The sequence below is a fragment of the Vulpes lagopus genome, chromosome 1, assembly GCF_018345385.1.
Source record: "Vulpes lagopus strain Blue_001 chromosome 1, ASM1834538v1, whole genome shotgun sequence".
NCBI lineage: Eukaryota > Metazoa > Chordata > Mammalia > Carnivora > Canidae > Vulpes > Vulpes lagopus.
Genome location: NC_054824.1, coordinates 105,733,531 through 105,756,524, shown reverse-complemented (window position 1 = coordinate 105,756,524; position 22,994 = coordinate 105,733,531). Strand labels below are relative to the sequence as shown.

The 22,994-nt window shown below is 51.1% G+C and overlaps 1 protein-coding gene across 2 annotated transcripts in view; it reads left to right on the top strand.

Annotated features, from left to right (window-relative positions):
- Window positions 1-6,690: 6,690 nt before the first annotated feature.
- Window positions 6,691-22,994, top strand: part of ZBTB7C (zinc finger and BTB domain containing 7C) — a 332,612-nt gene continuing 316,308 nt past the window's right edge. For both annotated transcript variants that reach the window (XM_041759841.1, XM_041759832.1), the window contains exon 1: window positions 6,691-6,873. The gene's annotated coding sequence lies outside the window, so the exon portion shown is untranslated. The remainder of the gene's footprint in view (window positions 6,874-22,994) is intronic.

The following is a 22,994-nucleotide window of genomic DNA, read 5'->3' as shown; positions in this document are numbered from 1 at the left end:
GCTTCCATGTTGACAGCAATCCTTGGTATTCTTTGGCTTCTAGATGTATCATTCCAATCTCTGTTCCATCCTCACGTGGCATTACCCTCTGAGTGTCTCTGCATCTCCAAGTTTCCCTCTTCTTATAAGGACACCACCCACTGGATTTCGGGCTCACACTGATACCTGATACCTTATCTTAACTTGATCACATCTGTAAAAACCTTCAAATAAGGTCACACTTACAAGTTCCAGGTAGACATGAATTTTAGTGGTGGGGGTGATGGGGGTGGTTGGGGGGAATATCCTTCAACCAAATATACATCCATTTGGTTAACAATAAAAGAGACCATGTGCTAAGAATGCAGTGATTACAGCCTCAGGAGTTTAAGAGAAGACAGGGGTGGAAAATGTATTGTTTTAGATTCATACTATATAATTCCAAACAGGAAATTTAACATGATCTGGAAGTGAATGATGGCTCACATTTGCCTGCATACTTTGGGTAAGACTAGCATGAAGTTCTCATCAACAAAGCACAGTAACAGCTTTTGAGAGTCATTGGAAGTCAGTGTTCTCAGACCAGGGGATGGATGATGCAATGCTGTGAGTCCATGGTATTAGGGAATTGCAGAGGCAAGAAGAGCTGCACTGTTTCAACACAAATAGGTTCTGAAGAGACATGGCATTATGAGTACTAATGACATTATCACCTTTTTCTCAGGGTGGAGAATATGAAATAAACTAAGAACGGTATATTTGGCGCTAGCGAACACGAAAGGAAATGAAAAAGTGAATTCTGGACTTGAACAGGAAGAGAGGGTGCCTGGACCCTATGGAGAGTCTTTATGTGCACTGATGAAACAATAAATAAATATGTAAATACCTCTTCTCTACCCATCATTCTAAATCTCCATCATTAAGTCACTATACTTCACATGGGCCATGGATTTTGTAATGCATTTTGAAACCAGGTTGTTTGTGTAGACAGGCACTTTCCAACAAATATTTGCCTCGTGCCCTGCACATCCTAAATAAAAGCAGTCCTCTTCTTTCATGCAGCCTCTGAGCAGAGTGAGGGCTCTCAATTAAATCATATCCTCAGGATAATTGCACAGCACTGACCTGGTGCTTGGCTAACTAAGGGAAATTCCAGGTGCGGGGGCCCTAAGTGATTTCCACCTGGGAATTCTCAGGAGAGGAATGAGGCATGAAGACAATACAAACTCAAGGAGTGGGGCATGGAGAAAAAGCATAAAAGTATTATTATATAATAATATATATAATATACTATATAATATGTATATGTGATATACTAACTGCAGAGAAGTAATACAATGGCATTTTGAAAAATTTGAGGTAATTAGCAAATTGTTTCTCTGATCCTCATAGATTTAGACTGAATCAGCTCTGAGAATTGTCTTTGAAGATGTGTGTGGGAATGTGCATGTGTGCACACTGGCTTCAACAATTACTCGCACACCTGCAACTCAGACAACTGGGAAGATCTTGAAGGAGGCTAAAACTGCCTGTGGACCTCACCTGCCCTGGCTTGCTCAGCTGCTCCGCCATACTTGGAATGCCAATGGCCGTCATTGAAGAGCCCCATTGGTGACCACTCAACTACCATCACCCCAGAGTGTCACACAGATGTCTTGACCAACCGAGGCTTGTGAACTATATGTTGGGAAAATGATGGGATAGAGGCCCCAGGGAAAGCCCATCCCCCGAGGTCAGGGTCTAGGCTTTCCTGTGGAGAGTCATATTGAAGGGCAGATGAACAAAGTTGGCGCCAGGTTGGAAGCGAGGTGCACCTTCAAGGGACCCGCTGTGGAGGGTTGAATGCCTGGTGGCTCTTCCCTGAAATGTGGGGTAAGTCATCTCTTGCAGTTTTGGTTGTCCAGTCTCACATTTTAATTCTCTTGAGCTACTGCAATGCTTTATCAAATCTGTTAGCTAGTAGAGTTCTGTAAGCCCTCATGTTGCAAACAAAAGAGATAGGTATGCAGGGTGTGGCTTGCCCACATCAGCTTCTTCTTAGGGCTATTAGGGGCTGCAGCATTTTTTCAAGGGAGGTAGTAACTGGGGTTTTGGGTTAGGAGCTAATGGGCAAGGTGGGCTATGGCCAAGCTGGGACATGGAGGAAGAATTTCTGGAGGAATGATAAATAGAACTTGTATATCCTCAATATTTTCTAGGGCAAGCTGGCCCCTGGAAGGGGGTGGTGGTTGTGTGCTTGGATTACACATGTACATTAAAAAGAAATTGACTATTAATACATTTGAATTAACCACGGATTAATTAAGGTTATATCTGGTGGGCAATTACAGATGGGTTTTAATTTTTTCTATATTTTCTTTGGTGCTGTTAAAGAAGAAATTGTTCTAACACTTGTTAAAGTGGTAAGTAGGACTCCTCGAGACTACTCAAAAGGGGTATTGCAACAGGGGAGAGAGATCAGGCCCGACCACGACAGGAGAGGAATGAGGATTTGTAGCCAAGAAAGGGTAGGGGTCAGTGGATGGAAAATTATTAACATCAAGGGTAGGTGGATTCTTGCTCAACTGATCTAACAGGATTCTTGCTACAGGCAAGCTGGGGCTATCTGAAATCAAGGGTGGGGGGATAAACTGACTTAGCAGGATTCTTGCTACAGCTGGGTTTGGCAGGCTGAAGATGGGGCCCAAGGGTGAGGCCTCACCAGAAAGAGGGATCAGAGGAACCTGTGTAAAGGTTGAGCAAGGAGATTGTCTTCATGACCCCATATGGACCATTACACATATGACCATTTAAAAGAAGAAATTAAAATTGATAACATTTATTTTTAATAATAAGAATAACCTCCTAATAGCTATGACAACTGAATGCAATATACCATCCTGGATTGAATCCTGATCAGAGTTTATGTCTTTCATTTTTGCCATGAATGAGATAATTGGCGATAGCTAGGAATGGTTTAGATGAGATAATACTATCGAAGGCGATTTCCCGATTTTAATTATGTAAGAATTGTTGGTAAACCTTCATTGAAGGCTTTATCAGTAAAAGACCATCATCTGTTCAGCTTACTCTCAAACAGTTTAGGACAACCATGCATATATAGAGAGACAGCAAGATAAAGCAAACATGGGAAATGTTCGCATTTGCGGAATCTAGGTGAAGGCAGATGGGAATCCTTTGTATTAGCTTTCTAACTTTTCTGAAAATCTGGAATTATTAAAAAATTAAAACAGGGAGATGTAAACCATCCAAACATAAAGGACTGAGTCATGTGCCACCTCTTCCAGTCTCAGTTTCTCTCCACTGAGACTGGGTCCTGCCCCACCCTGCCTCGTGGTGACCTGGACCATGGTTATCTTATAATTCTCTTCAGCCTTGACTTCCTCAAAGCCTCTTCTTTCTCCTCTAGAGGCAGCACGGCTGGGTAGAATGCAGCCGAATTCCTGAACTCACAAACCTGGGTCCCAACACTGCCTCCATCACTTCTCCTCTGTGGGACCTTGGTCCTCACCATTGCTACTGACGCCAGATTTCTCATCAATAAATGATCACGAAATACATTTCGCATGGTGGTCAGGAGGCACATACAACAGCGCCTGTCATGAGTTCTGCTTCTAGAGGGAGCTCTGTAAATGCTAATTCCCTTCCTTTCCCCCTTCTCTGGAACCAGCCTTTCACTATCCTTGGGACATAGGCAAAACTTGGAACCCACTTCTCTGATCATTTCTATGACGTTGTCCTGACAACTAATATTGATAATTTACTATAATGTACTCCACCATGCTCAACACACAGTAGCTCCTTAATGCATGCTGTTCATGGGGCAACACCTGCCCGCAGCTTTTCTCATCTGGTCATTCCAGGATCTCTATGGGATTGAAAATTTCCCATTATTATCCCTTTTGTATAGATTTGGAAACTGAGTTGATGAGTGACACGCTTTTCTTCTTCTTTTTTTTTTTTTTTTTTTGTGACACGCTTTTCTACGTCCCATGGCTAATAAGTAGAAGAGCCTGTAAATCCCATCACTTATGGCAAAGTCCACCGTTGCACTTACATATAGACAAATAAACTGCCAACGACTCTTCCAATGTTCTCCGGATCTCTGTCCTTATGTGTTACCACCATCTACTCAACTGTTCTAAAATGACGCTTCATTCATTTGATTTATTAGTCTTTTAATGAGCACCTATTAAGTGGTAGGTGTATTAGGCACTGAGGATGCCAAGATGAGGAAGGAGCTCAAAGTCTTGTGGGGAAAAAAAATCAAATGAACAAAAATCATAAAGGTGGCGTAATAGCTGCTTTCTTCAAAGACATTCTATATAATATCACCAATGCAGACCATTCTCATCCTGATTGCTCTTCCGTTTATAAAACTTTTGCCTGTGCGATTAGGCTCAGTGACACCGAGGCTCACTGTCAGGAACATGGAGCCCTCCTCCCGTAGCTCATGGCATGGAAACCCATTCAGTGGCCAAAGCAAAAACATCTGCTTGGAGCCACCTGTACCCAGAGAAGGAAAATCTTTCTGATTTAGAGACATTTCTAATTTAGTGCAAAATCCCTCTTTTGTCAAAGAAAACACCCTTCGCATGGCTGTAGCTGCCCTCAGCCCCAGAATCGCAGTCCTACCGTCGTCTGCAGGTGCCTTGCCATTCCAGGGCTGAGATCCTCAGGTACTCCCCAGAAGCTCCCCCCCCCCCCCCCCCGTGCTTCTGGCTTAGAAGCTTCCCCACACCGGCTGGGTCAGCAGTACCCCAAATTGCCAAAGGCCCTTTGATGAAAGGAAAGGAGCGTGACAACCTAATGTAGGAGGGTGATGGCTTCTAGGGCTTGGAAATCTGATATCCTGAATCTGAAACTGTTTCTAAGACTGACTTCCCTAGACAAGCCCTTGGACAGTTTGGATACGGTTGTTATTCAAACTGTTTAATGAATGACCTTTACTTGTTAGGAAAAGTCAGGTCTCTCTAGCAGATGAAACATGATCTGCACAACCCGATGTCCCAGATGCCCCTTTCACGTGTGCACCTTGCTGTCCAGCGTCACATCCCGTTCCAGAGTGTTTTCCTCCTCTCCTCGACGTGGTGCCTAACAACGTGCATTTATCACACGACGAATGAAACGGTCAACAAAACAAAACATGCCAATGAGCGACCGTCGCAATCAGTGCCAAGCAAAAGGTCCACGCATTTATTTTTGTGACTTCTGTGATGGATACCCTGGAGCATCTCCAACTTTGAAGACGTTACCCGGACGGCGGCGGCCCCGCTGCTCTCGCATCAGTGGCCGGAGCAGGGAGCAGGGACGGGGAGGAAGGGACGCGTTTTCTCGCGGTCCCGGACGCCCGGCGCGGCTCGGGAAAGCTCAGCCCCAAGCTGGAGCCTGGGGGCCGCAAGCTTGCCCGCGGCGGGCCTGACGGAGGGGCCCGGAGAGGACCGGCCGACACCCGCAGGTGGGCGCGCCCGGGCCCCGGGTGCCGACGCCCCAGGGCGCAGGGGGTGCGGGCCACCGCCTAGAGAGGAGAGCCGGTCCCTGGCTGCCCCGGGCTGCTGGCGGCGGCCTCAGCGTCCCTCCCCGCCGAGGCCCCCGCCCCCTTCCCCGGGGCCGGCCCCTCGCGCTGCCCGTCAGCGCTCGGCGCAGCGGGTCCCACCTGGACTCTCCCGCGAGCCCGGGACCGGCGGGGGCGGGGCCGGGCCGTGGGGGCGGGGCCGGGCCGTGGGGGCGGGGCCGGGCCGTGGGGGCGGGGCCAGCATCGGATGCCTCGCGAGGCCGCCTCGTAAGGCCGCTCGGGGCAGTGACCCGGGGCCGCGGGGTGCGGGGCCGCCGCGCGGGGAGGGAGGGAGACGCCGCGTCCGAGCGGCCCCTGGCAGGGCTCCCCCGCGGGGTGCGGCGCCCCAGCGCCTGCGAGCCCCGAGCGTCTCCGGCGGAGACCTGCCTCGCTGCCTTTCTGAGTCGCCGGGATCCCGAGAGCACTGGGGAAACTTCTCGCCCTCGCTCTTTCCTCCCTGCTTTCGGGTGGGAAAGCATCTGCCGAGTTGTCTGATTTCCTCCCCCAACCGGACTCTGTAAAAATAGCCGAGCGCGGGGCGAGCGAGCCAGGCTCTGCGGCCGCGCTGCCCCGGGCCGGGCGTGGACCTAAAAATACCCGGCGGCGGAGCGGGTGCTCGGGCGCGGGGGGCCCGGCGGCCGCAGAGGGCGTCTGGAGACCGGGGAAACGGCGGCCGCCGGGCCCTCGCCTCGGCCGGGGCTGTCCCTTTAAATCCTGGAGGAGGCAAAGAGAAAAAAGGAAAGAAAGAAAAAAAGCCCCGAGCGGATGGCGGCTCTGCCCGGCCCCCCTCCGCCCCCGCGCCGGTCCTGCCGGCCGCCCGCCGCCTCCGCCTCCGCGCGCCCCGGGCGCCCCCGCCGCGCCGCCCCCCCACAGTTGCTGTCGAAATAGAAATTCCGCGGAGCCGGGGAGGAGGTCGGGGCGCAGCAAGTGCGAGTGTGGCGGGCGCGGAGGGGGCGCCGGGGAGGCGGCCGGAGACATCCGGGCCCTTCCGCCCCGTGCGCCCCCGGAGCGGGTGGCTCGGGTGTGGCTCGGGGGGCGCGGGGGGCGCGGGTGGCGCGGGGGGCGCGGGGGGGGCGCGGGGCGCGGGGCTGACAGCCGCGGCGCGGGAGGCGGGGCGCGCGGAGGGCGGAGGCGCGGCGGGAGGGAGGAGCTGCCCGCGCACCCGCCGCCGCCGCTCGGCTCCACACCCGCCGGCGCAGCCCCGCCACGAGACTCTGACAGCGCGGCCCGCGCTGCTCGGCGCACAGGCACGGACCGCGGCACGGACCGCGGCGGCGGAGGACGCGAGGACCGCGGCCGGCGCCAAGGGCGGGAGGCGCGCGGGGCCGGCGCGCGCGGAGGTGAGTGGCTTCGCGCGCCGCGCTCGGGCGCCGGCGCTGGGGTCACGGTCTCCGCCGCACCTCGGCGGCCCGGGCGGGGCAGGGGGCGCGGGGCTCCCGGGCAGGGCGGCTCCGCACCGCCGCAGCGGAGCGCCGCCTCGGGGCTGTGGCGAGGAGGCCGGCGGGCTGCGCGCCCCGGGGCGCCGGCGGGGGCAGGGGCGCCCCGGCGCGGCGGGCAGGAGCTGGGGGCTGCGCCGGCGATTCAGGGGCTCCGAGCGGCAGCCATGCGGCGGGAGGAGGCGGGGGAGGGGGAGGCGGGGAGAGCCGGCCGGGAGCGAGCCAGCGAGCGGGCGCCGCGCCTCCTGGCTGGCACCGCGGCCCGGAGCGAAGTGGCGCGCGGGGTGGCGGGGAACTTGTGCGGGCGCGTGCGGCCCCGGGCGCGGCGGCGCCTCCGGGCCGGGCCGGGGCGGGCCTGTCGGCAGCCACAGGTGGCTTCTGCCAGAAGTTTTGCCGCACTTCTGCGGGGAGGGCGCGGGAGCATTTTGGAGAGTGACGGTTTCCCGGGAGTTTGGCATCCGCGCCTCACACCGGCTCCTCCTGGAGATTGGGGCGGGGCCCGGAAAGTCGGGGACCCGCACCCCGCGACGCGGCTCCCGGGCTTCGTGGCGGGCCCTTCCGACCCGCGCGGCCGTCGGGCGGGAGCTGCGGAAAGGGGCTCAGGCGCAGGGCCCCTGCGTGCCTCGGGAAGGAGCCGAGGCCAGCCCGGCCGTGCGCCCGCGCCGGCAGCCCGCGCAGGGCCTCTGCCCAGGAGCCGCGCGCCGCGCCTCGCTCTAGCCCTAGCCGCGCGCGCCCCTGCCCCTCGGAAACCCGAGGGTCCCTGGCCGCTGTGCTGCTTTGTTGTTCGGGCTGCCTGTCTGATTTCATTAGGCGGAGAGCTAGGAGGAGCCAAAGAAAAGCAAAGCGGCAACGACGCTTTTCCTTTGAAACCAGCTGTGGAGGCCGATACCCAAACTAGGCGAGGAGGGGCCAGGCACGAGGGGAGCCGGGCCTGGGGTTTCTGGGGCCTCTGGGGGCAGAAAGAAGAAGATGAAGGTGGGAAGGGAACACGCCTCAGAAGAGGAAGATGTGCAGAGAGAGAGAGAGAGAGAGAGAGAGAGAGAGGGGGGCTCCAAGAAGTCCGGTGGTTTGGCCCAGTTCCCCATTGGCCTGCTGTCGAGTCCAGGGTAGCGAGGTTAGAACCACCCTGGTAGGTCGGTCCTGGGCTGAAAGAAATCTTTATCCTCGGCATGGGTCTGATACCCAGCTGGTGCAAGTCTGCACAGAAATGCCTGAGAGTTGGTTGGAAACACGGAGTCCTTCATCCCTGCTGCCCCTGCACCCACTCCCTGCTCCCCCAACCCCACAGAGTACTGGAGTAGAAAGCAAGCGTGCCCTTTGCTTTAAAAGAAAAGGTCACAGGATTTTGGAGCAGAAAGATGCCCTAAAGATAGGAGGAACGCTCATTTTACAGATGAGCAGCTTCAGGCCCAAGGGAAAGTGACCTGCCATGGCAGTTAGTAATCCTGGGAGACAAAAAAAATGACATCAGCCTCCCAGACCAGGGTGGACACAGTTCCCTCAGCAAGGCCTCGCAGGGCCTGAGGTCCGAGATGCCACCCCACACCCCAAGCCCATCATGAGGTCATTATCTGGTACTTTCTATGTCCATGCTTGCCAACTAATGTGGTATATTTCCTATTCTCTGCCCTTGGCTTAAGAAAATAAAAAAATGAGGACTATCACTGAAGATTTCAATCTGACTCTATTCCAACTTTTCCTGCTCCCTCCTCACCCCAAATTCCTCAAACTCCTTTTGTAACATAATGCAGCTTGATTGGCCAAGATGAGTTTGCAGCTTGTCTCATTGTGAAGCACCCTCTTTCCGTAGGATGCCAGAACTCTGTTTTCCTGGTAATTAGGTTTTACAGATATTTTTGAAAGGGAGCCCAATTCTGGATCAATTACACTTGGACACAAATGTTGTGCTGTTGTGGATACCAAATGAGAAAGATGAGCAATTATCTGGGGGTGTTGGAATAAATGTTGTTATGAGTATTTGACACAGCTATTAGACATCAATGAGTGGGTTTTCAGTAAATGCTTTTTATGCCGTATTTTATTGAGCAAACAAAGTGTCTTAATTAAAAAGAACTAGGAGTTGGCCACTTAGATCTTAGCCACTTGTTTCTTACCAGTGTGTATGGATGGGAATGGTTCGAATGGTAAACAGAATGATGGTTGGGAGCTTTCCCAACCCCCACCCCACCCCACTCCCACCCCTACCCCCACCAAAATATTCTAGGGCAATGCTCATCCTTGGGATCCACTGTCGTGTGCAGTCCAGTGGAACCATATTAAATCAAAATACGTCTGGGTGCGGTGTATGCCAGTCTGTATTAGTCAGAAATGTCTGGTGAGAGAGAATGTTTTGTAAGTTTTATTGCTGTCAAGGGCACGCGGTATCAAGAATTCGAGGCCAACACAATGCCACCAAATATAATTCTTCTGCTCTTATGAACAGATAAGAATCAGTGTCCCCACAGCTGTTCTTGGGCTCCTGTGGGAGAAACCAAGGTCTGACGTCATCACGACAATGCAGGGTTACAGTAGACAGTGCCTTTTGGCTTCCGTGTATCTCAGCTCATGGCCATCCCCACAATGGTAGGGAGTTCCGCTGTTTGTCCATCTTACAGGTGGGGGAGCTGAGGCAGAGAGGAGAGGGTGCATTAACACATTCTGGGCATGTAGCTCAGGGTTTCTGTGGTGGCCAGGTGGGTAAGAGGCCCCCCTAATCATATTGCCCCCCTGCCTCTATCCAGTGCTGCCACTGCAGCAGGGTGCGGAGGTGTGGCGGGGCTTATGGTTATAATTGATGGGAGGCCACCAGCTCTGATGGGGGCCGGCAGGGCTTTCTGCCCCACCCCCACAGTGGGTGAGCCGTTTCCTCCCTCTTATAGCAGGCTGTGGGAACTTGGGGGAGGAGGGACCAGCTGGCTGAGGCTGGGACGGGGGTGTGGGATCTGTGCCTGAGGAGGGCTGAAAGAGTCCAGGCTATTTATAACCCCTCTTCCCCTCCTGGGAAGAAGAGACTCAAGGGTCTGGAGCCACCCTCTGTGGTGACTCCTCCCCAGGATGGCCGTGCCCTACTGGAAGAAATCTGCCACCCAACTGCATGGTGGGTATTGGTGCGAACCCTGACCCGTGCTGAAGAGGCCCCCCAGGAGGGCTCTGGGGAACTTGAGCTGCTCTGAGGTTTTAAGATACAAAGATTTCCTAGAGTCTCTATGTGTGCACTTTTTCTCAGGCACTGACCTCTCCCGCCAACCCCCGTCACCACTGTTTGCAGAGAAATGAAGCATACCCCAGAGATCTCACAGAGCAGAACTTAAGAATCTGCAAAAGTGGGGGTCCTTGGCTTTTCTGCATAACGGTAACAGTGATTTTTATGCGAGAGGAGATTGTGAAAGTGGCGTATCACATGTGGTTCCCCCTGACCGTGAGCTGGCTGGGCAGGTGTGGGGCTCTCCCCGCCCCCCCCCCCCCCCCCCCCCCGCCGCCCAACCCTACCCTGGACCAGCCCCTCACAGTTCCCCTTGCCTTCCGCACTCTTAGGACCAACACCCGAGTCTCTGTTGTCTTCAGAGAAATAGTATCTGCCATTCCACTGGTCATAGCCTTGTCGCTGCAATGGGGCATGTTTCCTCCCTGGGCTGGTGGTCGGAAGAGTGAGGGTGGGCTGTGGGGGAAGCAGCGAGGCACAGTGCTCATCTCTCTGTGTAGCTCCTCGCACTGAATTAATCCTCCCATCGGAACCATTCCAGGGGCTTGCAGCAGGTTTTGCCAGGGAGAGAAGGCAGGCGGGAGGCCCGAGGTGCAGAGGTGGCGGGGGGTGGGGGGGTGGGGGGGGGAGGCAGCTCCGGGACCACGGCGGTGCCCGGTGAGCCTGGCGCGGGCATCACAAGCGGGGGGCTCCCGCCGGCAGGCTGGTGGGATGCTCACTGTCACATCCTCAGCATGCAGCACTGTCCTGGGTATTGCACACGTTCTCTAGGCCAGTGCCGGGGTCGGGGGGCACTGGTGGCGGGGTGGGCGTCGGTCAGGGTTGCTTCTTCCTTGCCATCAGCAGGGTTCCTTGGTGTCGGGAGGGCAGGGAGGCGCGATCAGAGTGCATGTGAGAGGAGCCCTGGACCCAGTGGGTGGGCTATGGTGCTGCCAGAGATGCCGGGAGCAGGGGACAGTGGTGGCCCTTCCCCAGTCCCGCCTCACCAAGCATGCACAGTGGGTTTCCTTTCAGTAGGCAGGTGAGATGCTCCTTTGCTCACCCTCCTGTGGCTCCACCTGCCTTCCGACTCTCCACTCCCGGGACAGCACCTGCTGGGCCCCGTGGTTCCTGGAGCACACCATCATGCTCCCGCGCTTGTCCTCGCTTGTTCTTTCCATCTGGTGCGCTCCTTCCCTCTGATCTCCCCCCATCTGGTCCCCGGCCTTGACGTTTGGGTCCCCCCACCTTCCTCCCTTTGTCAGATGCTTCACAGCACCCACCTGTGTCTGGGATGCGATCTTGGTTCTCTTCTTGTTTATCGCTTGTCTTGCCCACTGGAATGTAAGCTCCAGTAGGGCAGGGGCCCTGCCTGTTCTGGTCCCCCATCATCTTCCCCACCCCAGAACAGTGCCGGGCAGGGAGTGGTGCCCCAAGAAATGAGTGGGTCTGCCCGTGAGTGCTGGGGCTCTGTGATGACGAACCAGCCAGGTGCCTCAACCTTGGGACCTCTTCAGCCTGGAGGCAGGAGTGAAACCTGCTCCCAGATGCTCTGCTCATGGCAAGGAGGGGAGGTGGCCCTGACAAGGCACAGCCGGGGGTGGGGGGTACAGTCAGGCAGCTGGTGGTAGCCCTGACTCCACAGGGCTGGTTGGCTTTAGGCACAGGGCTCCTTTTCCTGATGCCGTGTGAGGAGTCAGGGGCCCAGGCAGCTGACCCACCTCCAGGACTGAAGTTCCTCTGGCTTTTGCTTGGCTGCCACCTCTCTCTCTGTTTATTTACTTCTTTGGTGAGCAAGAGTTCCAAGCAGAATGCCATCCTTGGAGAGTCAGGAATGTTGTGTTTTTCCATCAGCACCATTCATTTGCTGCCTCCTCAGAACAGCTGTGGACAGCTGGCTGCCAGCGTGGATGCAGGGAGGGCTTCTCTTCAGGGCCAAGGGGTACACTCAGCCCTGCAGGAATGGGGGATTTCATCTGTGCTTCACACCCTGCTGGTTTCCAAACCCCACTGAAATGGTGCCTGTAAAAACAGATTCTTGAGGAAATTAAAAAACGATTAGCATTCGGTTTACTGCTCCTTCTCTGATTATAAAAGCAACGCGAGTCAAGGTAGAAAATTCAGAAAATGTAGAAACGTTGTAAAATTAAACTCCCAAACTGTGACAACACCGCGATCTCGGTGCATTTCCTTCCAGTCTTTTTTCTGTTCCCGCCAAAACACACACACACACACACACACACACACACACACACACGCCCACGCCCACACACACGCCCATCCCCCTGCACATTGTTTTCTGAGCTTCTGTCAACCCAGGCCATCTCTTAATAAACAGAAAGGCTTCTTCTCCTGAGAAGCCTGAGCCATTCCCACTGTGAACCACTGATATTTAGAAGAAAATCTATTCTCTGCATCTTCTCCATTGATGGGGAAGATTTTAGTGAACTTTACCTAATGGAGTTTAAATGAGGAGAACAGTCCCTGCCTCCAGCATGTGGAGGATGTGCTTTGGAAGGGACCTCTCATTCCTGGCCTCTCTTGGTCACCGGGTGAGGAGCTACTGGTTTATGGTGTTTATGTCTCCGGTTTATGTCTCCTTACAGAGCATTCAGTTGCATTTCTCAGCGCCATTGGGTCTGTAGAAATGTATTTTAATAGATGTGTAGCCTTCTCTCAAGTCACATGTCACACTTTAACCATTACACACCTGTAAGAAAATGAACCCAGAGCACATGAACTGATCATTCATTGACCCCAAAATAAGAAGAGCAGGAGAATCTTGAGAAATATGAACCCATGTCATTGACTTAGTGTGTTTAGGGCATGGCTGTTTAGAGACAACCTTTGCTTCTTCGGGAGCCTGGGGGCTTTGTTGCCACGCAGAATCCTTCCTGTGGGAGGAGGGACCACGATTAGGCCGGTCCATGTCAGGGCCTCTTTTGGGACTGAGGTTGGCTGGGAGGGAGCGCAGGGCGCTGGGGGTGAAGGGATGAGGAAGAAGATCATTACATCCTGGGAAGCAGGAAAGGGCCACATGAGAGGCAGTTCTCTGACTTGGTAGTTTTGGTGGGTTTTTGGAGGAGGTGATGTTTAGATGGAGTCTTGATATAAGGGACTGGAGGGACCTAATTCCCTGAAGGCAAGAAGTAGAGGGCACCCAGACAGGAGAGTTGGCTGTGGGCAGACTCAGAGTTGACACAACAAGGGTTCGTGAGCCCAGGAAGAGGGAATGGCAAGAGCTGGGGGCCCTTCAAAATGGTGGCTCCTCATGAGCCCAGAATCTAGTTCTAGGGGAGGACAGGTCGCCTTGGGCCCCAGGGCTCCACTCCGTCTCTTGGCTGGTATCATCGCCATACAACAGGTTAAGAAACCGAGACCTCAAGAAGTCAAGTGATGGTGAGGAGCATGGGACTTGGAACTGAGGAGACCTGAATCCTTATGGCTTGGCCACTTTCCTGAGGTCACCTTGGTCATGGTGTCAAATCTCTTAAAGCTTTAGTTTCTTCATCTGGAAAACTATGAACACCAACTTCATGAGGTGGGTGGGAAAGGAGAGGACATGATACACCACACAAAGCCCTCAGCCTGACTCCTAGCAAAGACAGGCATGCATACATGAAAGCCACTGTTAGTCGTGGGTTCTGTGAATTCTGCTCCTAACCTGAAGGGAGGAGAGTGAAGAATGAGGTTGGGGGCACCCAAACATCCAAGAGTGTATCCTTCTTCCTCCCCAAGCTACCACTATACTTGAAGAGCTAAAAATCCTGTCTCTAGGAAAGACGACCGCAGGGAAGCCACCGCTCATGTAGGTAGAGTCTGTGTCACCTGAGGGCTTCCAGAATCCCTTTCTCTGTCCCTGCTATGGAAGGGGAGATACACTTGTGGGAACCACCCTGAGACTTTAGATGTCGCTGGCAGGGGTGCATTCTTTACTCCTTCACTCCTGGACATGGGTCGGTCTTTAGAATAGAGAATGTCTGGCCACACAGAGAGTGGCACATAGGGCTGGTTGGTTTTGCTGATTGGGAGCTAACCGGGTAAGACCATATGACCTGGAGCAGCGCAGCCTGGTGAAAATATAGTGCGAGTCATCTATGTAATTTTAAGTTTCCCAGTAGCCACATAAAAAAAAAAAAAAAAAAGTCAAAGGAAACAGAAGGAAAAAGGAAATGCATTTAATTTAACTGAATGTGTCCAAAGGATCGCCGTTTCTGCAGGTGCCACCGTGGCACACTGTGGGGGCTCAGCTGGCCCTGGGGCTACCCAGTCAGCCCATGGCCTGGGCCGGGGGTGGAGGGGGAGCAGTCTGGGGAGGCTGGTGTTCCCCAGGCTGGGAGTGGGGTGCACACCGCGGGCAGTGCGCCAGGCCTCTGGACAGGACGGCAGGAAAGCCAGTAGTTGGGGAGGAAGCGAAGGCCCTCGAGTCCTGGCTGGAGCCCGGGCCCGGGGCAGCCCTCTCACCTTCACCGGCCTGAGTTTTGCCATGTGCAAAATGAGCTACCCCTGTGGTTCCCATGAGCAAAAGGCAAGCAGAATAAATTCAGTGCCTTCCCGAGTTGGAAGAGGGTGGAGGTGGGCTTGAAGAGAAATTTAGGGCAGTGGAGAGGATGTCCAGGCCCCCACGTTCTCAAGCATCCATAGAAAGTTCTGTGCGGACAATTTGTACACGTAAGCCTCTTTAGCAATGCCAGGACCCAATCACCACCAGTCAGTTGCCCTTGTGATTCTTTTTGCCTTAGATTCTTTATGTAAATGCTGTGTTTTGGGGATAGAAGTGGCCGAGCATGACTATTATTATTGTTTATTTATTTATTTTTAAAAGGACATGTTTTCATTGTCTTTAAGTCATGAAGCGTCTTCTTGTTCCTGGGTCATCCCAGATGGCAGTGTGAATGGCAGCCATAAAACAGGGGAGGGTCCACGCAGGAAATATTAGAACAAAAAAGGAAATATTTCAGCTCTGTCATAACTGGGCACTCGGCCTGTCCAGAGAGGATGTGGGAAGAGGAAAGAAAAAGGCAGCAGGTGTGTTTGGAGGGAAGGGTGTGTCTGCAAATGTATTTTAAGCTCCTGAAGTGAGACACATTGGTTTTATTGCACTCTGGTAGGGAGGGATTTGAGGTTTTTATCTCCCTGCCACAGACTCCTATGTGGTGGGTGGGGCACTCTCTTTCTCCTTTTATTAATTTTTTTTAAAAAAAGGTTTTTTAATAAAATATTTTATTTATTTATTCATGAGAGACATGGAGAGAGGGGCAGAGACACAGGCAGAGGGAGAAGCAGGTTCCCTGCAGTGAGCCCTATGCGGGATCCTGGGACTCTGGGACCATGCCCTGGGCCGAAGGCAGATGCTCAGCCACTGAGGCCCCTGGGCATCCCTCTTTCTCCTTTTAAAGGACATCTTTTCTTTTTTTTTTTTTTTTTTTTAATTTTTATTTATTTATGATAGTCACAGAGAGAGAGGGAGAGAGGCAGAGACACAGGCGGAGGGAGAAGCAGGCTCCATGCACCGGGAGCCCGATGTGGGATTCGATCCCGGGTCTCCAGGATCGCGCCCTGGGCCAAAGGCAGGCGCCAAACCGCTGCGCCACCCAGGGATCCCACATCTTTTCTTTTTAAAGTAGATTGTCACCAAATAACTAGGTGTATCCACCCGAGGGCCAGCTCCTCCTCCCATGTGGGGAAAGGGCTGGCCTGCACTAAGAGCTGGTCCAAACACTCACCTTTCACAAAGGAGGAGACTGAGGGTCAGAAAGGCCCCTCCACTCCCAGGTCATCCAGGAAGGCAGCAGGGGCGGCCACCCCTGCCACGGCATCCTTTCTGCCACAGAAGGGTGCCTCCCAGATTTTGTCTTCACGTTTTACAGATGACTCAACAACAGGCTGCCTTAAACCATTTTTTAAAGGAGGAATTCTCTCTTATGTTTTCCTAAACTAGATTTTTTTATTACTCTTCCACACATTGTTTGCTTTGAATTTTTAATTTAATTTTTTTGAATAGGTCAACACTTACATGGTTTAACATTCAAAAGGTACAAAAGGGTATTCAAAATGGAATATCCTTCTCTCTCCTCTCCTGGTTCCCCCACATGGAGGTAACCACTGTCACTGGTTTTTCAGTGTGAAGAGATGTCATGAATATACAGGAAAATATGTCTCCGTGTGCCCATGTGTATATCCACGTATGTCTGTATTTTTGAAGTTTTTTACCCAAATGGGAACATTCCATACACACTATATTTCACTTTCTACTTCACATGCAACACTAAATTTCTGGGACATCTGATTATCTGACTATAAAGAACTTCTTGATTCTTTTTTTGCTTGTTTGTTTCAACTATGTAGATTCCATTGTTTGGGTCTTCCTTGACTTTGTTAACCAGCCCCCTCATAGATAGTCATTTTGGTCGTTTCCAGTCTTTTGCTTATGTAATAGTCTTGGTTTTTACCCAATGGTTTTTATAAAAAAAGATTCTATTTAGTTATTTATTTGAGAGAGAGAGAGAGAGAGCATGAGGAGAGGATAGGGGCTGAGACACAGGCAGAGGGAGAAACAGGCTCCCTGCGGGGACCCCGATGCGGGACTTGATCCCAGGACCCCAGGGCCACGACCTGAGTCAAAGGCAGACACTTAACCCACTGAGCCACCCAGACGTCCCCAATGATTTTATTTTATTTTTTAAATTAAAGCAGTCCTTGGAGTTTTTTGACTGCAGACAGATTGATAGCATTTTAAGTTTTCTGATTTACTGTTTGCAGGATGCCTGGAAGATGTTTACATGTTTAAGGGTTAAGAGTAGAATAAATAATTTTTACATTGAACTTTCTGGAAAAATGAATCATATGGTCAACATTCATTTATTAAACCAATGTTTCTTGGGGTACCCAGGTGGCTCAGCAGTTAAGCGTCTGCCTTCTGCTCAGGGCATGATCCCAGGGTCCTGAAATCAAGTCCCACATCGGACTCCCCACAGGGAGCCTGCTTCTCCCTCTGCCTGTGTCTCTGCCTCTCTCTCTGTGTCTCTCATGAGTAAATAAATAAATAATCTTAAAAAAAAAAACTTCGCACCAGTGTTTCTTGAGTTCTACTCTGTGCTGGGCACCGGGCTCTGGGCCAGGCAGTTGGTGGGGTGGTGGGAACAAAGAGGACAGGGCACACAGGTAGGCCTGGCATTTGGGCATAGAGTGTGGGGGCGGGAGCGGTACATCTTGGGGGTGACTTCACTAGGAGAAGAGAACAGTTAATGCAGCCTTGGGGGCAGCCTGGACAAAGGGACACAGAAATCATGGAGGGGGAGTTGGTCTCTTTGGCTTGGGGCTAGAGGTGCAGAGCACTAGGGAGCAGGCTCTGGGCTGCCTGGCTGCATGAGCAGCACGGTTTCCTGACCACAGCTTGTGGTACCACGTCCTTGCTTTCTCTCTGCTGCCTCTATAAGTCACTGCCCATCTGTTCAGATTCCAGAGCCTGTCTTCTTTCTACTGCACTTAAATGGACTCCAAGTTTCCTGGAGATTATTCCAGGAGGGAGAACAGCCTGTGCAAAGGAATGGTGGCAGTACCAACATGACCTGTGTCATGCTCATCGAAGAAGTAGCTCCTCAGTGGAAAAACCTGTGTAGGAAGCAGGAGGAAATACATTTGGTGAAGGGGATCAGACCTGGAGAATTGAGTGTAGCGAATCTTAACTGTTACACTGCTTTTCCCCTCTGTTCAGTTTACTTCAGGTGGTTTTTTTTTTTTTTTTTTTTTTTTGGTTTTTTGCTCAGTTCTGGTACACTTCAGGGGATGCCATACTATAGAGATCCACGTTAAATGATAAGAATTTAGGAAGAAATAATCCACGTCATACTGACTATTAAAAACATGTTATTTCAGTCTAGAACCAAACTGGGATTATTTTTATTCATTGACCAATATCTTAGTCTTAAGGCATTTTAGGAAATTGCCTTCGGAGCTACTTAAATCACTGTTGTAAAATTGCAACTCCCAGCACATAGGAATACCAGGTCACTAAAATAACAGGGGTGTGCATTTATCCATGTTTTAGAATTCAATGTAGATGGAGCGTTCCATATTTCAACTTCTTTGAGAGCCGCTTGCTCACAACCCTGCGGTTCATGGTCAAGGATGAGAATTCCTCTTTTGTTATTTTCTGTGTGATGTGGGCCACGTAATATGTGTTGTTGGGGGTGATGCATAGACAGAAACAGAAGAAAGGGCTTGGGGGCCAGTGAATCCTGTATAATGGTTATGTTGTGAGATGTGCTAGAGAGATTCAAGGACCCCATTCCAAGGCCCAAGTTTGCATAGGCTTCCCCTGGTGGATTTATATCCATCTTTTTAATATCAAGGTTTCTCTGTCCTAGTGTTAATTTACACATAAATACAAGCCACTTGAACAAAAAAGCCTGCCTGTTATTTTTCTGACAGTTAGGAATCTGTGCCTTCATGAAGACTTGGTAGATTCAAGGCTCACTGTTGAGCGATGTTCATCTCAGGCTCCTGGCTTCAACTTTGCAAAATATAGAAAGCTCCCCAAGGGAAGGGAGATGCTTCCCATTTCCCGCTAACTTCTGATGTCAGACGTGCCTGTGTCCATTTTGTAAATTATCTCCTAACTCAGATTTCAGCGGGTTTCCAAGAACTCAGAAATTGTGTGCACAAGCTGGGTGGCACAGATGAGAAGGTGGTAGGAGGGGTGTGGGGGTGGTGGGTGGGGTGAAATCCCAGGCACTGTCCTGCCAGCCACTGGAAAACCAGCGAGCACATGCTTGCCTTTGTCTACCTGGAGCCCCGGATAGTTTCCTAAACTGCTTTTAAGGGGAGGTGGAGGTGGAGAGAAGGATTGTAAAAGTGAATTATTTGATAAAATAATATTTCTGCTTACATTATAGAAAACTAAATCACACTGCGTTCTGCCTTCGTTGCTTTGCCAGAAATTTCTCATGAGAGATTCTGATGCACCAGACTGAGCCACTTCGCTGAGCGTCACTTATTTGCAGAAGTCATTAAAAGCCATTGTTTAACTAAAGGCTTTTCTTTTCCTTCCTTATGATTTTCAAGACCCTGCATTTGCACAGGCCTGACTCAGCAACCTTCTATTTTGGGAATTTGTTACCTCTTCTCAGATTCTGGACTGCAGTTCCCTAGTTTCCTCTTCTTTGCTCAGGACGGGCTATTGCCTAGACTTTGACTCCGGGTCTGAAGTCGTCTCACCACAAAAGGACACATCTTTGTACTGGGACTCTGCCCCAGCCCCCGGGGTACCTGGGTGACCTAGTTCCCCTTCTTGCCGGCCTCAGGGACAAACTCACATTTCCACCCTAGTAAATTGTCACATTCCTTGGGAAAGTCGCCGTGTAACAGAGCGGTCCAGCCTTTGAATAGGACACACCCTGTGTGTGTGCCCACGTGTGTGTGCGTGTGCATGCGTGTGCACCCATGCCCACCCCTCGTCCCCTCCCATCTCTCCCTCCTTCCCTTCTTAGATGGGATCAGAGGAGGTAAACACCCAGTATAGTGGCTGTCACAGAGCCCGGCACTTCATAAATATTATCAACTATGAGGAATAATATCACATCATGTTCAAAAGGAATGTGTAGCGCCAAGTTCCTTTGTAGTCGCGCCTGAGAATCCGAAAGCTCTCTTAGCCTAGTGACCCATTCTATTGTTTTTTTATACTCCACCCATACACACACAGCACATTAAGAGTCTGTTCATTCTTGGGATGTGTGTGAAATTCCAATTCCTGTCAGGAGAATTTATGTGTGGTTTTAGAGGGGATAATCGACCAGTTAGTATGTGCGCGTGGATTTTATACACATACGCGGCGCCGTTTACAGCACACATTATAACATCTTCAGTCTCTGCCAAGAATGTGTATTTCTTAGCTGTGTGCATTTGCATATTATGGGTTCATAATTTCAAATAGCTGTAAAGATCTCTACAGAAAAATGTAGTCACTGTACTCTGATGTTCTAAATCTCGATGTAGTAGTAGAACTTGGCTAATTTTTGCCCTTGCTAATGTACCAGCCCTATAATTTTTACACACACGCACACACACGCACACACACACGCATATCCTTACCTACCTCTGACTTTACCCTACTTCTAAGCAAAGATTTACTAGCTGGGAGCTGAGTTATGCTGCCTATCCACCGGACTTCATTACCTTCCCCAAATATATCATACGCACGGCACAGTGTACTGTGGTCTTATTATAGATGATTACAAAGAAAAGATTTGTCACAATAAATGAACCCTCTGCATCTGATATTTTCCTGGTTTGGGTCCCTTGCTTCCCACCCTCACCCCCCTCCCTGCAGCTTGAGTCATCAGCCTCACCCCTGGTGTAGCTGAGCTCCCAATAAGCGGAGAGCTCTTCACAAATTGCTCCTTCAAGCCAACATCACCAGAACACCCAGCCACCCACACCCCACCCTCTATCAATCATTAGAGAACTTGCCATTGGCAGTTGCTTGATTTGACCAAACAAAACAGAGCAGCGCGAAGTAAAGAAACTGAGATAGTTTCAAGGTCTTCCAGGTATAAGTCTCCTGAATTTTAAAAATGGCCTGACAGGAGATTTTCTTTTTGGAGTTTATGAAAAAAAAAAAAAAAAAAAAAAGGGTTGCCAACCTGAAGTCTGTTCTACCCCATGTCAGAGTAGGGAGTATTACATAGTAGAATCACAAAAGTCTTCAAAAGTGGTCGACACAGGGAAAGTGCTCTCTGCGCACACTGTGGCTTGGCTAACCTGGGGATTGCTGGGCCGCGGACCGGCCAGGGCTGCGAAGGGGTTCCAGCGGCTTCTTCATTGTGTGGCCTGATTTGCTCATTTGATGTTCCATCAGAAGGTAAATGCTGCAAAGAGTGCCCTGAAGAGTGGAAACCAGATGCCTTTTTGGGTGTCTAGGAGGGTCGCCACTTCCTAAAGGCCCAGGAGTATCATTGTCCTGCTAAGTGGCGTCATCCGTTGACTCAGATGCCCCTAGTTGCTGCTTATGATCACTTCGCTGCCTCTTTGGTTCTGCCCTTTGTTCTCATTTCTGCTTAGGAGCATTTGCTTTAGTCCTGTGTGTGTGTGTGTGTGTGTGTGCACGTGTGTGTATGTGATCATCTCCATGTCCTGACCAAAGTTCCTTTACTTTTGATTGCAGAACAATCAAATAAAGTCTTTACATTTAACAAACTATTATTATTATTTTTATCATTATTATTATTATTTTTAAGGAAGCTCCACACCCAGCGTGGATCCCAATGCAGGGCCTGAACTCACAACCCTGAGACTGAGACTCTTGGGTTAAAATCAAGAGTCAGACACTTAACTGGTTGAGCTACCTAGGTGCCCCTAAATTTTTTTTTTTAAGATTTTATATATTTGTTCATGAGAGACACAGAGAGAGAGTCAGAAACATAGGGAGAAGGAGAAGCAGGCTCCCTGCAAGGAGCCTGATGTAGGACTCCATCTCAGGGCCCCAGGATCACACCCTGAGCCAGAGGCAGATGCTCAACCACTGAGCCACCCAGGAGTCCCCCTAAAAAATTATTTTCAAAGAATATTTTTAACTGCTTTATCGAGGTATACTTTCTATGCCATAGAATTCAGTTTGTTTTAGTTTTACAATTCAGTGGTTAATTTTTAACAACATATGTGTTAAATTAGTATGCATATGTTAGGAGAGGGGGTGTCAGGTAGAGACTGGGAGGGAGAGGAAATGGGAAAGGATTCTTTTTGTCCAACGCAGCCCACCCTGGGGTGTTCTCTCAGTCTACCTTCCGTGCAGAAGGGAGCCCTGTGGCAGGAGGTGTGGTCAGGGTGGGCCCATGGGGCATTGGGGGACAGCTGCTAGGAAGCACCCCCCCCCCAGCTGATTCCACAGGGTCCTGCCCTGGCAGGTGAGGCTTTTCAGCTCTTGGACAACAATAGTTCCTCCCTGGTCATGCCCAGTTCACCAATGCCAAGGTATTGTCACTTCAAAAGCTTATTCATTAGCACATTTGGCCAAAACCATTTCCTGTTCTTGCTAACAGACTGTGCCGAAGTGGATGTCTGAGGTCATCCAGGCCCATTGCCCAAGATATACATACAACCAAATATCACCCCTGGAGCTCCAGTAAGTGGCCCAGGAACACTCATTGTTCACTGGCCCGGCTGGAACTAGATCCTGGTCGCCTGCCTGTGTAGGCCAGTGGCAGGGCCTTCTCTTTGCTGCCCTCCCAGAATGGCCTCAGGTGGGCACAGGAGAGGTAGGTGGAAAGGCAGTGTGGAGGTCACCAAAGGCCCTTTTAACTCCTTACAGGGGTCTGGTGGAGCAGCCCCTGAGCCTGGCTCCAGAGCTGTCTGTTGCTGCTTTAAGGCCCTCTCAGTAAGGACCTCACCCTCTCCCAGGCTGATTTTCAAGCAGTTCTCATCAACCAGCAACCCTGAAAGGGGTACAGATCAAGTGAAGAACCGCCCAACTTAGACCTGTATTCCAAAAGCAGCCAATCCTTTGATTATACCTGAAAACTCCAAGCAAGAAATTAGGCCAAACAGAAAAACACAGCCATAGCTCGCACTTGGACTTCTGCGCAGAAGCCACTGTTTAAAATCCTGGTTGCATTCTGTTGGTGTGTGTGTGTGTGTGTGAAAAGTTCTGAAAAAGCTGTATTTTCAGATTTAAAAAAAGAGCATATCATCTTGAAGAATTCAAAGCTTTGAAAAAAAGATAAGCGAAGAAACCAATTGTATGTAGATGTAAGTACTTATTAGACACCCAATGTATGGCAGAAAGGGGAGATCTTATGCTTTGAAAGGGGAACAGCCTTCCCTCTGATCCAAGGGCTCATCATAGGGA